Consider the following 13,966-nt stretch of genomic DNA (forward strand, 5'->3'; position numbering starts at 1 on the left):
CATTAGCCAGACTCATCAAGAAAAAAAGGGAGAAGACTCAAATCAACACAATTAGAAATGAAAAAGGAGAAGTAACAACTGACACTGCAGAAATACAAAGGATCATGAGAGATTACTACAAGCAACTATATGCCAATAAAATGGACAACCTGGAAGAAATGGACAAATCCTTAGAAAAGCACAACCTTCCAATACTGAACCAGGAAGAAACAGAAAATATAAACAGATCAAGCACAAGCACTGAAATTGAAACTCTGATTAAAAATCTTCCAAAAACAAGCCCAGGACCAGATGGCTTCACAGGTGAATTCTATTAAACATTTACAGAAGAGCTAACACCTACCTTCCAAAACTCTTCCAGAATAGAACAGAGGGAGGAATACTCCCAAACTCATTCTACGAGGCCACCATCACCCTGATACCAAAACCAGACAAAGATGTCACAAAAAAGATAACTACAGGCCAATATCACTGATGAACATAGATGCAAAAATCGTCAACAAAATACTAGCAAACAGAATCCAACAGCACATTAAAAGGATCATACACCATGATCAAGTGGGATTTATCCCAGGACTGCAAGGATTCTTCAATATACACAAATCAATCAATGTGATAAACCATATTAACAAACTGAAGGAGAAAAACCATATGATCATCTCAGTAGATGCAGAGAAAGCTTTCAACAAAATTCAACACCCATTTATGAAAAAAACCCTCAGAAAGTAGGCATAGAGGTAACTTACCTCAACATAATAAAGGCCATATATGACAAACCCACAGCCAACATCATTCTCAATGGTGAAAAACTGAAACCATTTCCTCTAAGATCAGGAACAAGATAAAGTTGCCCACTCCCACCACATTATTCAACATAGTTTTGGAAGTTTTAGACACGGCAATCAGAGAAGAAAAAGAAATAAAAGGAATCCAAATCGGAAAAGAAGAAGTAAAGCTATCACTGTTTGCATATGACATGATACTATACATAGAGAATCCTAAAGATGTTACCAGAAAACTACTAGAGCTAATCAGTGAATTTGGTAAAGTAGCAGGATACAAGATTAATGCACAGAAATCTCATGCATTCCTATAAACTAATGATGAAAAACCTGAAACAGAAATTAAGAAAACACTCCCACTTACCATTGCAACAAAAAGAATAAAATACCTAGGAATAAACCTACCTAAGGAGGTAAAAGACCTGTACTCAGAAAACTGTAAGACACTGATGAAAGAAACTAAAGATGATACAAAGAGATGGAGAGATATACCATGTTCTTGGATTGGAAGAATCAACATTGTGAAAATGACTTTATTACCCAAACAATCTACAGATTCAATGCAATCCATATCAAACTACCACTTGCATTTTTCAGAGAACTAAAAGAAAAAATTTCACAATTTGTATGGAAACGCAAAAGACCCTGAAGAGCCAAAGCAATCTTGAAAAAGAAAAGCAGAGCTGGAGGAATCAGGCTCCCAGACTTCAGACTCTACTACAAAGCTACAGTAATCAAGACAGTATGGTACTGGCACAAAAACGGAAATATACATCAATGGAACAGGATAGAAAGCCCAGAGATAAACCCACGCACATATGGTCACCTTATCTTTCATAAAGGAGGCAAGAATATACAATGGGGAAAAGACAGCCTTTTCAGTAAGTGGTGCTGGGAAAACCAGACAGCTACATGTAAAAAATGAAATTAGAACATTCCCTAACACCAAACACAAAAATAAACTCAAAATGGATTAAAGAACTAAATGTAAGGCCAGACACTCTCAAACTCTTAGAGGAAAACATAGCCAGAACACTCTATGACATAAATCCCAGCAAGATCCTTTTTGACCGACTTCCTAGAGAAATGGAAATAAAAACAAAAATAAACAAATGGGACCTAATGAAACTTAAAAGCTTTTGCACAGCAAAGGAAACCATAAACAAGACGAAAAGACAACCCTCAGAATGGGAGAACATATTTGCAAATGAAGCAACTGACAAAGGATTAATCTCCAAAATTTACAAGCAGCTCATACAGCTCAATATCTAAAAAACAAACAACCCAAACCAAAAATGGGCAGAGACCTAAATAGACATTTCTCCAAAGAAGACATACAGATTGCCAACAAACACATGAAAGGATGCTCAACATCACTAATCATTAGAGAAATGCAAATCAAAACTACAATGAGGTATCACCTCACACCAATCAGAGTGGTCATCATCAAAAAATCTACAAACAGTAAATGCTGGACAGGGTGTGGAGGAAAGGGAACCCTCTTGCACTGTTGGTGAGAATGTAAATTGATACAGCCACTATGGAGAACAGTATGGAGGTTCCTTAAAAAACTAAAAATAGCACTACCATATGACCCAGCAATCCCACTACTGGGCATATACCTTGAGAAAACCATAATTCAAAAAGAGTCATGTACCACAATGTTCACTGCAGCTCTGTTTACAATAGCCAGGACATGGAAACAACCTAAGTGTCCATCGACAGATGAATAGATAAAGAAGATGTGGCACATATATACAATGGAATATTACTCAGCCATAAAGAGAAACAAAATTGAGTTATTTGTAATGAGGTGGATGGACCTAGAATCTGTCATACAGAGTGAAGTAAGTCAGAAAGAGAAAAACAAATACCGTATGCTAACACATATATATGGAATCTAAAAAAAAAAAAAAAAAAACGGTTCTGAGGAACCTAAGGGCAGGACAGGAATAAAGATGCAGATGTAGAGAATGGACCTGAGGACATGGGGAGGGGGAAGTTTAAGCTGGGACGAAGTGAGAGGGTGGCATGGACATATATACACTATCAAATGTAAAATAGATAGCTAGTCGGAAGCAGCTGCATAGCACAGGGAGATCAGCTTGGTGCTTTGTGACCATGTAGAGGGGTGGGATAGGGAGGGTGTGAGGGAGACGCAAGAGGGAGGGGATATGGGAATATATGCATACATATAGCTGATTCACTTTGTTATACAGCAGAAACTAACACAATGTTGTAAAGCAATTATACTCCAATAAAGATGTTAAAAACAAAACAACAACAACAACAATAAAAATCAATATGGTGTTGGCCAACTACACTATATCTATGTAACTTGGCTGTGTAAAGAGTCTTTCTTAACTGTTTTCAGTTTCAGTAACCACTTTTTGGAATTTATTTCTTATGTTTCCAGCACAAATTACTATATGCTCAGTAGAAAACAAAGAAATCTCAGAAACCTGCATTAAATCACCTGCAGTAGGAAACAACCTAGATTGAGCCACAAAAATATATCAGGTGGTCAATACTCAGTATAGTTTAAAGACAAATGAATAGAGGAGAGGCTGAGGAAGCAAGTGTATAGAATATTTAAGGATTTTAACCTGTGGGAATGTCAATTAAAGTTCAGAGGAAAGTAAATATTATAATTAATACCTGTTAAATGCTTTTGGCCTCTAGGCTCACCCTGCCAGATGATGCATAATAATTAGAAAACATTTCATTACCAGCTGGCATCAAAGGATGAAATGTGTAAGAAAGAGCTTTGAAAACTATAAAGTTATGAAACAGGGTAGCTGCTATTTCCATTATTAGTATCAAATGATACACGAAGTGGGCAGGCCTTTGAAACTTCACTGATAAATATTTAGTGATTTATAAACTTTAAATATTGTGTACAAACCATAACTAAGGGGATATATAGATGATTCTTCCCACTAGTCATAAATGCACAAGTCAAATTTTAAGATTTTACTGAGAATTATCTTTCTAACTTAGAAAGATATTAATATTAATATTAACTGTGATATTAATGCCACCAATTTATTTTCAAATGTAAATTCCTCACATAATTAACATGAAGAAAGACTATACTTTCCTACATTCTTAATATAAGTTTAAGGGGAAGGGAGACTTCAAATCAGTACCATATATCTATCATGTTTATTTGCATTTACATATTTAAAAACAAAATGAAAAATTAATGATCAAAGAGCTTCAAATATTGCCATGCGACCAGTAAATACTGGATGTGGGATTTGAATGAAAGGTCTATTAGAGTCCTTAGTCCAACATGCCTCTCCAACATAAATTTTTTTTTCAAAATTACTACTCACTGAAATTAAAACTCCACACAGATGTGTTCTATAAGAGCTCTGAGGCCAATGAAAGATGTAGGAGAAATGGGAGGCTGTAAGCTGCCTGCTAAGTCTTTACATCTCCGGCATTAGTCCGTTAAAGAGTAGGTCAATAACTGGTTGCAATTGTTGGATTTGTTTATTGAGATGTTTTCCTGTGTAACCTGTTGACCAAAGTACATCATTCCATACTCAGCAGTTACACAAGTTCTACTGACTTGCTTATCCAAAGTGCTCGTAATGGATTTGCTCCACTCAATCATCCACCCGTCCAATCATTCAAGTACCTTCTATGTACCAGGTACTTTGCTAGGAGCTAGGGATACAAGACTGAATAAATCATATTACCTGCCTTCATAAAGTTTATATCCTAGCAGGAAGACACGTCTGTATACAAATAACAACTAAACAATAAAATAATTTTTATAATGGAGAATAGATCTGCCTAGAAGAAGGAAGAAAGTCTTTGATCTGAAAATTGATGGATGCATTTTCAGGAGTGTGCCAGGCATTTAAGGCAGAGATATGATAGTGTGGTTGTTTGAGGGGAAACAGAAGGTAGTTCTACATGGCTGGAAAGTAAAGTACATGGATTACAGTATATGGAAAGCTGACAGGTCATAGAGTCAGAAGCCAGATGACTGTTTAATTTACTCACATGTAAAAGGCAAAAACTAATTGGTCTATAGAAAATCCTGGGTACTTCTGGGTAATATTTTGAAATAACAAAGGCATTTTGCTAGACCTCCATAGATAAATATGGGAGCCACAGAATATGAAAAATAAGCAGTAACTTTTATCAGCCGTGAAAACTAGAATTTTACCTATCTGTCAGAAGTATAAGGAATTTCTACTAGGTACAATGTGGAACAAACGAGAGAGAATACAATGGTGAGGAAATAGAGGAAACTGTAACTGAATCCCACTCTATAACCCCGGACTATGAGGAGTTAGAATACATCAGGCCAAAGCCGGTAGGATGGAGTTTCCTTCGGAGTCAATGGCCAGGAGGCAAGAGGGCTAGAATGGCAGATCAAAGTCATTCTATCAAGATGAAAAAACAAGAGTAGGGAAAAGTCATAAAATGTATGAAGAACTGTATTCTAAAGGAGGAGAATGACTTTAAGAATCAAAGTCAGTGAGTATCAAGAAACAAGAGAAAAATGCAAGGAAACTTTGGATTAATGTTCTCAATGATATTAAATAAAGTAAGCAGTCACTAAAACAGGTTGCTTTCTGAGAGCAGAGAAAACAGCATGGAAACTAAAAACTCAATTGTAAAGTTACCAAATACAATGATGATAATACGCAACATATACAAAAATGCAGGCAATGCAATTAAAAACTATAAGACAAACTCTAGAAATTTTTCCAGAACTCAAAAATAATTAATAGGTAAATAAAATAAAAAGTAAAGAAATTTGAAGATATCTGTGTGTACTGGAAACAACAGAGCACATAGATACTGAGCAATAGTTAAAGAATAATGGAAAAATTCTGGAATGAAGCAAGACATGACTCTAGATAAAAAGGTTTTTACCAAGTAAGAGTACTTCTTACCTAGTAAAATGTCAAATTCTAGACGCACACAGAATGGGAACAAATTTTTTCATCTTGTATTTTTTAAAGTCTTGTATTATTAGAGATCTATTACAATAATTATTGTATTATTAAGAGATCTATTCTACAATCACCACAGCAAAGAAAAGAAAGTATTACCTAAATAGGGGCAAAAAAGGAATCAGTTTGGAATCAGAATTGTCTTCTACAGCACAAAATATGCCAGATATCAATGGTTTGAGGAGAAAATGATTCTAAAACAAGAATTCCATGTCAGTCAATTGGTCTTGCAGGTTCAAGAGTAACTAAAAGTTATTTTAGACAAATAAGGAAGAGAGTGTGACACCTATATTCTCTTCCTGAGAAATTGCTCAAAAACATACTCTAACTAACTAAGGGACGAATTCACATAAAGAAGCCAACTATGGAAATTTCATAATAAAAGAATTGATAGTGATAAAATAACCCAATCAAATACTCTCTGTGTTTATAAATATGGTTAATCTTGTAATTAGAATATAATTATTAATAAGTCCTTAAACTTCAAAGTAAATAGCAAAATGATATCTAAAAGTTTAGTCTTGAAAGAAATAATACTAAATTGGACCTAAATCCCAGCTAACATAAAAAAATTGAGGGTAAAGAAGGAAGGAATGAAATCATTACATGTCAAAATTTTCATCAAATTCAAGACATATTATTACATAATATTTTATTCTTTATATTTATAATGGAAGAAATACATTCAATTATATGTACTCTCAAAACTTTTTCACAAAGAAAAGATGTTGTCTATAACATTAGGAAAATAAAAAATAACTGCATATTTAAAGGAATTAAAAGAAAAACAGAAAAGCAAATAAATACTCTTACACTTTTTTACATTATCTTATGAAAACAATCTCCTAGAACTGTCATATATGCTGATTTTCCTCTTTGCTTCCATATTTTCAAACACTGCATGAATCAGCCTTAAAGAATTCAGAACATCATGTGGCATTTATGTTTTTCTTTCTCCCATAACCTATGTCATAAACTATCCATAAGAGTAATTTCTGTACAAAAAATTAATAAATAAAACAACATTCTGATCAAGTTAAGCATCACTGGAATTTAAAGGACTACTTTGAAATTCCATTATGTATTCTTAAGGAAACAATGCTGTATCAAAAAAAAAAAGATGCTAAAAAGCAAAAGCTACAAAACGTTAAGAGAATAGGTTATATGTTTTAAACGGGTAAGGTAGTGAAACAGATGAGAAAGCATGGTGGTGGAGTAGAGCATTTATCCATGGTGGTATATTCAACTGTACAGAACATATACCTTGAAATCCTAGGTTTCAGTTTGAAAACCGATTATAGTTACTTAAAAAATGATACTTCTTGCTCTGGGAATTGAGAATCACTAGCTACAGCGACATCATTGCATGACTTGTGACATCAGGACTTAATGCATTCTGTACCATAACTCTTCCCACAGGTTCTACTTTCGTTTGTCTAGAATGTTAAATACAATGTCATAAGTGAATCAGTTGTCTGCATCTATTCATCATAGACTCATTTGTCTGTTTAAAGCTCTTTTAATTTGTAAAGGAAGAAATTGCTGTTTAAAAATATAAGCCACAGCTCTGAGGCTTAGTTTTCACCTCTGTAAAGTTAAGATGTTGGATTAAATGACCCCTGAGTCATTTAATGACCCCTGAGCTCCATCTGAGCTCCAAATCCTATAATTCTACCATCTGGTCACCTCAGGCTTATAGTGTTCAATGAAGTACTTACCATGTAGACTAACTGAAAAGTATTTATGAATAGCTAAAGTAAAGGCACTTAAAAATTTAGATTTTTAAATAGCATAAGCCTAATTTTTAGAACTAGCTATACCAGGATTTCCCATTCTTCTTCTCTTCTACAAAATAAGGCATATCTCATATTAAATAAACATACAGTCTGTTCAGTAAACTTGTTTAAACTGTAGGTGGCAATTTGTCAAAATATCCAAATCTAAGGCATGAAGAAAGAACTTGAGTTTTTTACAGAAACTATAGGAAAAAAGAATTATAACTATAAACACTATATCTTCAGGTAATTAACTTGATTAGATCACAGTTACTTTTGTAATAAATATGCCAAAACATGGCAACTCTCCATCAAATTATATTGTGCTCTATTATATTGGTGTCAGGCATGTTTTAACTTAAATATCAGAAGCATATACATAGTAACTCATTTAAATTGCTGGACCTAAAGATTCTATTACATTCATGATCATCTACTGTGCTCAGAAAATGTAACTAATATTTTCCTTAAAATAACATGTCAAATGCCAGGAAAATTTGACTCTACCCCACCTCCACCACCTCCCTGACACCCACATTAACTCAAATCACCTAAGCACCATATGGTGTAATGCAAGTGTTAATGAGATGTCAAGTTGTGCAGTTGAGACTGGTTACTTTGATGATCCCATGTTAGACTCTTAAAAGTGAAACTAATTAGAGCATACCCTGAGTGTGAATTTCACTAGGTATAGAGGGGGAAAAGAAAATTTTACATATTGAGACCGAGTTAGACTTTATATCCAGAGCTTTTGGAGCCTTTAGCCTCTGTGTAAAAATTTAGAATGCTTCACCAAAATTGAGATTAAGAGCAAGAACAAGATCAGAAACCTTACAGCTCGGGCTTTTTGTGTTCCAAGGACACAGAATTAGTAGGTACAAGGAAAGTAAGATTGTGGTTATGGTTTCACAGGTGTATGCATATCTCCAAACCCATCAAATTGTATGCATAAAATACGTATCCAGTTTTTTGTATATCAAGTATATCTCAATAAAGCTGTTAGGAAAAAGAAACTTTAGAAGATAGGTTTATTTTATGGTACTCATTTTGGAAAATCTGGAAATAATAGAAATAGACAAGAAATTTTTCTTTCTTCCTGTTTGTCTAGGATTCATCTTCATGACTTTCTCCCTTGCTTTTGCAGGAAGAACAAAGCATTTCAAGGAGCAAGAGAAAAAAAGAATGTGTCTTTCAAGGTTCAATATGATTAATAATATTATAAATTGATATCTGTATAGCACTTTACATCTTAAAAACTACTTTTGGAGGATAGCCAATATCGGGAGTGAAATGGTCAAAAAAACCCACAAAAACTCTGAGCTGTGGATGTTTAATAATTTTTTTTGCAAAATAGTATGACATTTTCCCCTGATGGGAGACAAATTAATTATCAGTTTGGTCCCTAAACAAGACGCTATTTTTCTTTCTGAAAGAGATATGTAGACTTTCCAACTACTGCAGTGGGACAACCAACAAAAACAAGAAAATTAAGGGAAAGAATGCCATTCTTTGTTAAAAAGCATAGTCAGTCAATATGCAAAACTTAATGGAAAAACCACACCTTCATCAAAACTAAATGATAAAGATTTGAACTTCGGACAATAACATTAGCAGAATCTGAGAATAATCTGCAAAGAATATTATGATCCAAAGAAGAAAAGAGCTATCAAATTCCAATGAAATTAGAAAACAGAAAAGAATATTAGCACCTAGGAAACAATGAACCCAAACCAAAAGAGAAACACTTCCTTAGTCTCAATTACTGAACTTTCTCTCCAACTTTCTATCTTTCTTTGTGAAAAAGAGCTAGAATATGCCAAAACTCCACTTTACAGTAGGATAATGTATCTATGCATAAGCTAGTTGTGTCGTATATGTAGTTCCCATTATTCAGTGTGGTTTTCTTTTTTTGGTGTTCTGAGACCAATTTCTATGTATGTGTGTCTGGGGGGTGGGGGGGTGGGATTCCCACACCAACAACAAGCAGTTCTCTGACACCAGCTAGGGATCCTACAATTCAACTCGATTCTGACACTATCTATCCTGAGATAATGTCAGATTTGACATGTTAAAGAGTTCAGTCCTGTAAGAATGCCCCCTGCCCAACACTTCAGATGTCAATCACAAGCCCAGGTTATTAACTGTGTTTCTGACCAACTGGCTATAGATTGTGGATTCCATCTACTATACTTGAACTTCAAATGCCAATTGCAAGTCTAGGTTATTATCTGTACTTCTGACCAACTGGCTCTAGAGCAGAGGTGCCCATGACCTCCTCTTTGGGTTTGATGAATTTGCTAGAGTAGCTCACAGAACTCAGGAAACCCATTTACTCAGTATCACAAGTTTATTATAAAAGGATATAACTCAGGAACAGCCAGATGGAAGAAAAGCATAGGGCAAGTATAAAGAAAGGGCAAGGAGATTCCATGCCCTCTCCAAGCTTGCCAATCTCACATAATTTCCATATTTCACCAACTGAGAAGCTCTCCAAATCCTCCACGTTTGGTTTTTTATGGAGGCTTCATTACATAGGCATGACTGATTAACTCACTGGCCATTGGTGATTGATTCAGCCTCCAGCCCCTCTCCCCTCCCAGATGTAGGGGGTGGGCCTGAAAGTTCCAATCACCTAATCACATGGTTGGTTCTCCTGGCAATCTCTTGGCACCCTTATACGGGGTCCCAAAGTCACCTTATTAACATAACAAAAGACACATTTATTGCTCTTCTCACTTAGGAAATTCCAAGGATTTTAGGATCTCTGTGCCAGAAAAGGGGATGAAACCAAACACATATTTCTTATTATAAATCACAATATCATACTTTCCTTAGTCTAATTGACCCTTTTGTTATCTTCAAAGCGTTTTGAGTTAAAGAATTTCTTCAACTATTTTTACAGATGGATGTGAACCGAGTGGACCTTGGGAGATTCTTGACAGTTAAGATTTGGTATCCTGAGTGGATAAAGCATCCATAATGAAGTTTAATTCTCTCTGAATATTTTACATTATCACAAACATAATCACATTTTATATTCACAAAATTCATGTGGAAATGATGGTACAGATATTATTAATTCTACTATATAACAATACTATTAAAGTGACTTGTTCAAGCTCATATAGTTTGTAAGCATCATAACCTATTCGATACAAACTGTTATAAATCTAGAACTAATTCTAAATCTTAAACTCTCTGCTCTGAAAGCCTAAAAATTTCTCAGGTAAAAGCAGTTCAAAGGCTCTTCATTCTTCCGTTTAATTTTAAACACCATTGTTCTCAATGCCAAGCCAAGTTTCAGTGAGCTTTTTTTTTTAACTGCAACACTTAAATTTTCTGATTTTTATTTTATTTCAGATAATTTTTTGCATAAAAACAAAACAAACGCATAGAACAATCAGTGGAATTTATATATTCATATGACAGAATTTGCCCACTGGTTTTCTCTGTTGACATATCAGAAAAGGCTTATGTTAGGGAAATGCCACCACATAACACATCAAAAGGGCCAAAATTTCAACAAATGAAAATTCCACATGTCGACAAAAACATGGAGAAACTACACAGTTCTGAAAATTACTTTGGAAAAGTGGGCAGCATCTACTAAAGCTGAAAAAAGTAATTAATTCCTTGCTGGGTATCTAAGGGAATCACATATGTAAGAATACCAAAATACATGTATAAGAAATTACACAGGTTTATTCATGGTAGCACCAAACTGAAAACAATCCAAATATTCAAGGGTGATCCACAAGCCAAATCCAGCCTGTCACCGATTTTGTAAATTATTGGAACACAGCCACATCTATTATTTACACATTGTCTATGACTGCTTTAATGATACAATATCAAAGTTGAATAGTTGCAACAAAAACATGTAGTCCACACAGCCTAAAATACTTACTGTCTGGCCATTTACGGAAAAATTCTACTGAATTCTGATCTTCAGTATACTAGCCTAAACATTTTTTTGGTATATTCATATAGTTGAATACTATGCAGCAGTGAAAACAAATGAACTACAACTACATGCAACAATATCAATAAACCTAACACACATAATGTTAAGTCAAAGAAGACAAGAAAATAATTACTGGTCTGACTCTATTTATGTAATTTTCAGAAACTAGCAAAACTTATCTTTGGTGACATTAGATTCCTTTGGGAACAGGAAGGTATTAGTGATTAGAGGGGTTATGATGGGACTTCTGGATGATGGAAATGTTCTGATTTAAGTGTTTTTAGAAACATATTTTAGTAAGTCATTGAGATATTATTTTATATTTTGGGCACTTTATATTATATTTTTCTGTAGAAGTATAAAATTTTATATATTAATTTTACCAAAATGTAACCAAATTAACAGTCTTCCTTTCACGGAAGAAGTACATTTCTCAGCTACTTGGGGTAGAGAATCAGAGCCCCCCACCTCCACAGGGATGTCGTAGGCAGACTAATGACACCCCTCCCCCCAATGATGATCCTAAAATCTGGAACCTGTAAATGTTAGCTTAAGGGAGAAGGGGACTTTGTGTATGTGATTAAGGTAAAGAACCCAATCTAATCACACAAGTCTTTAAAAGTTGAAAACCTTGCCAAGCTACAGTCACTAATAAATGCTATAAAGAAGAGGAAAAAAGGATACATGCCAGATTTACTGGGGAAGAGCAGAAGGCCTAACTCAGCTAGGATAGCCAAGGAAGACCTATCTTGGAAATACAGTATGAGCAAAATGTTGAGAAAAGGCAGTCAGCCAAAATCTGGGAAGAACTGTCGCAAGTCAAAGGAATAGCTAGTACAGAGATTCTGAGACGAAGACAAGATCTAAGACCTCTCAAGTCAGAAAGATGAGTGTGGCTGTTGTGAATGGTGGGAAGTGAGGTCTGGGAAATAGCAGGACATAGGTCTGGGTGAGGCCTTTCAGTCCATGGTAGGGATTGAATTTTATTCTAGATGGACTGGGATGACATTCTGCAGTTTACATTTTTAAAGATCATTCTCACTATAATGTTTAGAAGATGGATTAGGACGGGAGAGGAGGAGTGAGGGGAGATGGGTGAAAAAGATATCAAATGGTTGAAAAGCTCCAGGTGAGAACTGATGGTGGCTTGGACTAGAGTTTTAGCAACAGACATCATAAGAAGAGCAGGATTTGAGATAATTCTGGAGGTACAGCCAATAGGATTTGCTGAGAGATTAGGTGTAGATTATACGGGAAAGAGAAGAATCAGGAATAACTCCTAGGATTTTGACCTGAGCAATTGAATAGACGATGATGATGCCCTTGGTGGGGCATATTTGCAGACAAATATATTGGTAATTCCATTTGGCCATATATGTTTGCTTTGGCCCTTGAAGAAGTTTCCTACGTAATCCGAAATTTCATTTTATGTTATCAGTCATGTGTTCTTTAATAAGCCTTAGTCTCTTGATGAATGGATTCCCTTTGTGAACCATTAACCAAAACTACTAATGCCTGACAACACCAAGCTCAACAATGGAAAATGCCATAGTGACCGTGGAGTAAGCTGATCACTACATCAACAAAAGCCAAAAGCTCAAGTCGAAATATGAACCACATCCAATTTTCAGGAGGCTGTGGCTCAACAACTGCCCCTGAAGTGGATTCCAAATAAGCTGACCCTGCCCTGGCACGCTGAATAATTGGTTACATCCTAAATCACACGGAAGGTAAAAGTTGTTGCCAACTGGATTTGAGACATCCTTAAAGACAGGTGTCTATTAACTCCATGCAGTTCTCCAGATAAATCAAGGACTTAGCTCATGTTGTTTTCTTCTGAAGTATTCCTTGACCCTTCCCTATCCTCTGGCTGGGTGAAATACCCTTTCCTTATGTCATCTCATAGCACCATCATCATAATATTTAATTCACTACCTGTTTACTGTGTACTCCCCCACTAGACTGGAAATCCCATGAGGGCAAGAGCTATGCCTTATTCACCATCCGAACAGAGTTTAGAGAAGAGGATGTTGGCCCCGGGTAATGAACATTTTTATCCCGTTGGAAAAACTATCCCTGCAAGAAGGAACAGTGACTCAAACAGCTTACCTGGGAAAAACCCTCAAATGATTTAAATCAGCCCTTCTATTTTGATCTCACACAAATCAACCTTCTGTTTAAATGTAACTTCCCTTGGAGTTTTTCCTATTAGAAAATAATCCTCTAGTCATGTTGATTTGAAAATGCAAGTTACATTTCTCATTTTTTAAAAATTCAAGCATTAGTTAATCCTTGCAAAATGGATTCACTTCGAAAGGGTTATCCAAGCCAGTTTCTGATTTTGCAGACAATGAATACCACCTTGTGTAGATCCTTTGGGAGACAGCCAGTGGCCTTTCCTGGTAACAACTTGACCTCATTGCATCTCATTCAATTTAAACTTTAACCCTATGAATTGGCATTTTG

Source organism: Balaenoptera borealis (genome assembly GCF_965194805.1).
Source record: "Balaenoptera borealis genome assembly, chromosome: 8".
NCBI lineage: Eukaryota > Metazoa > Chordata > Mammalia > Artiodactyla > Balaenopteridae > Balaenoptera > Balaenoptera borealis.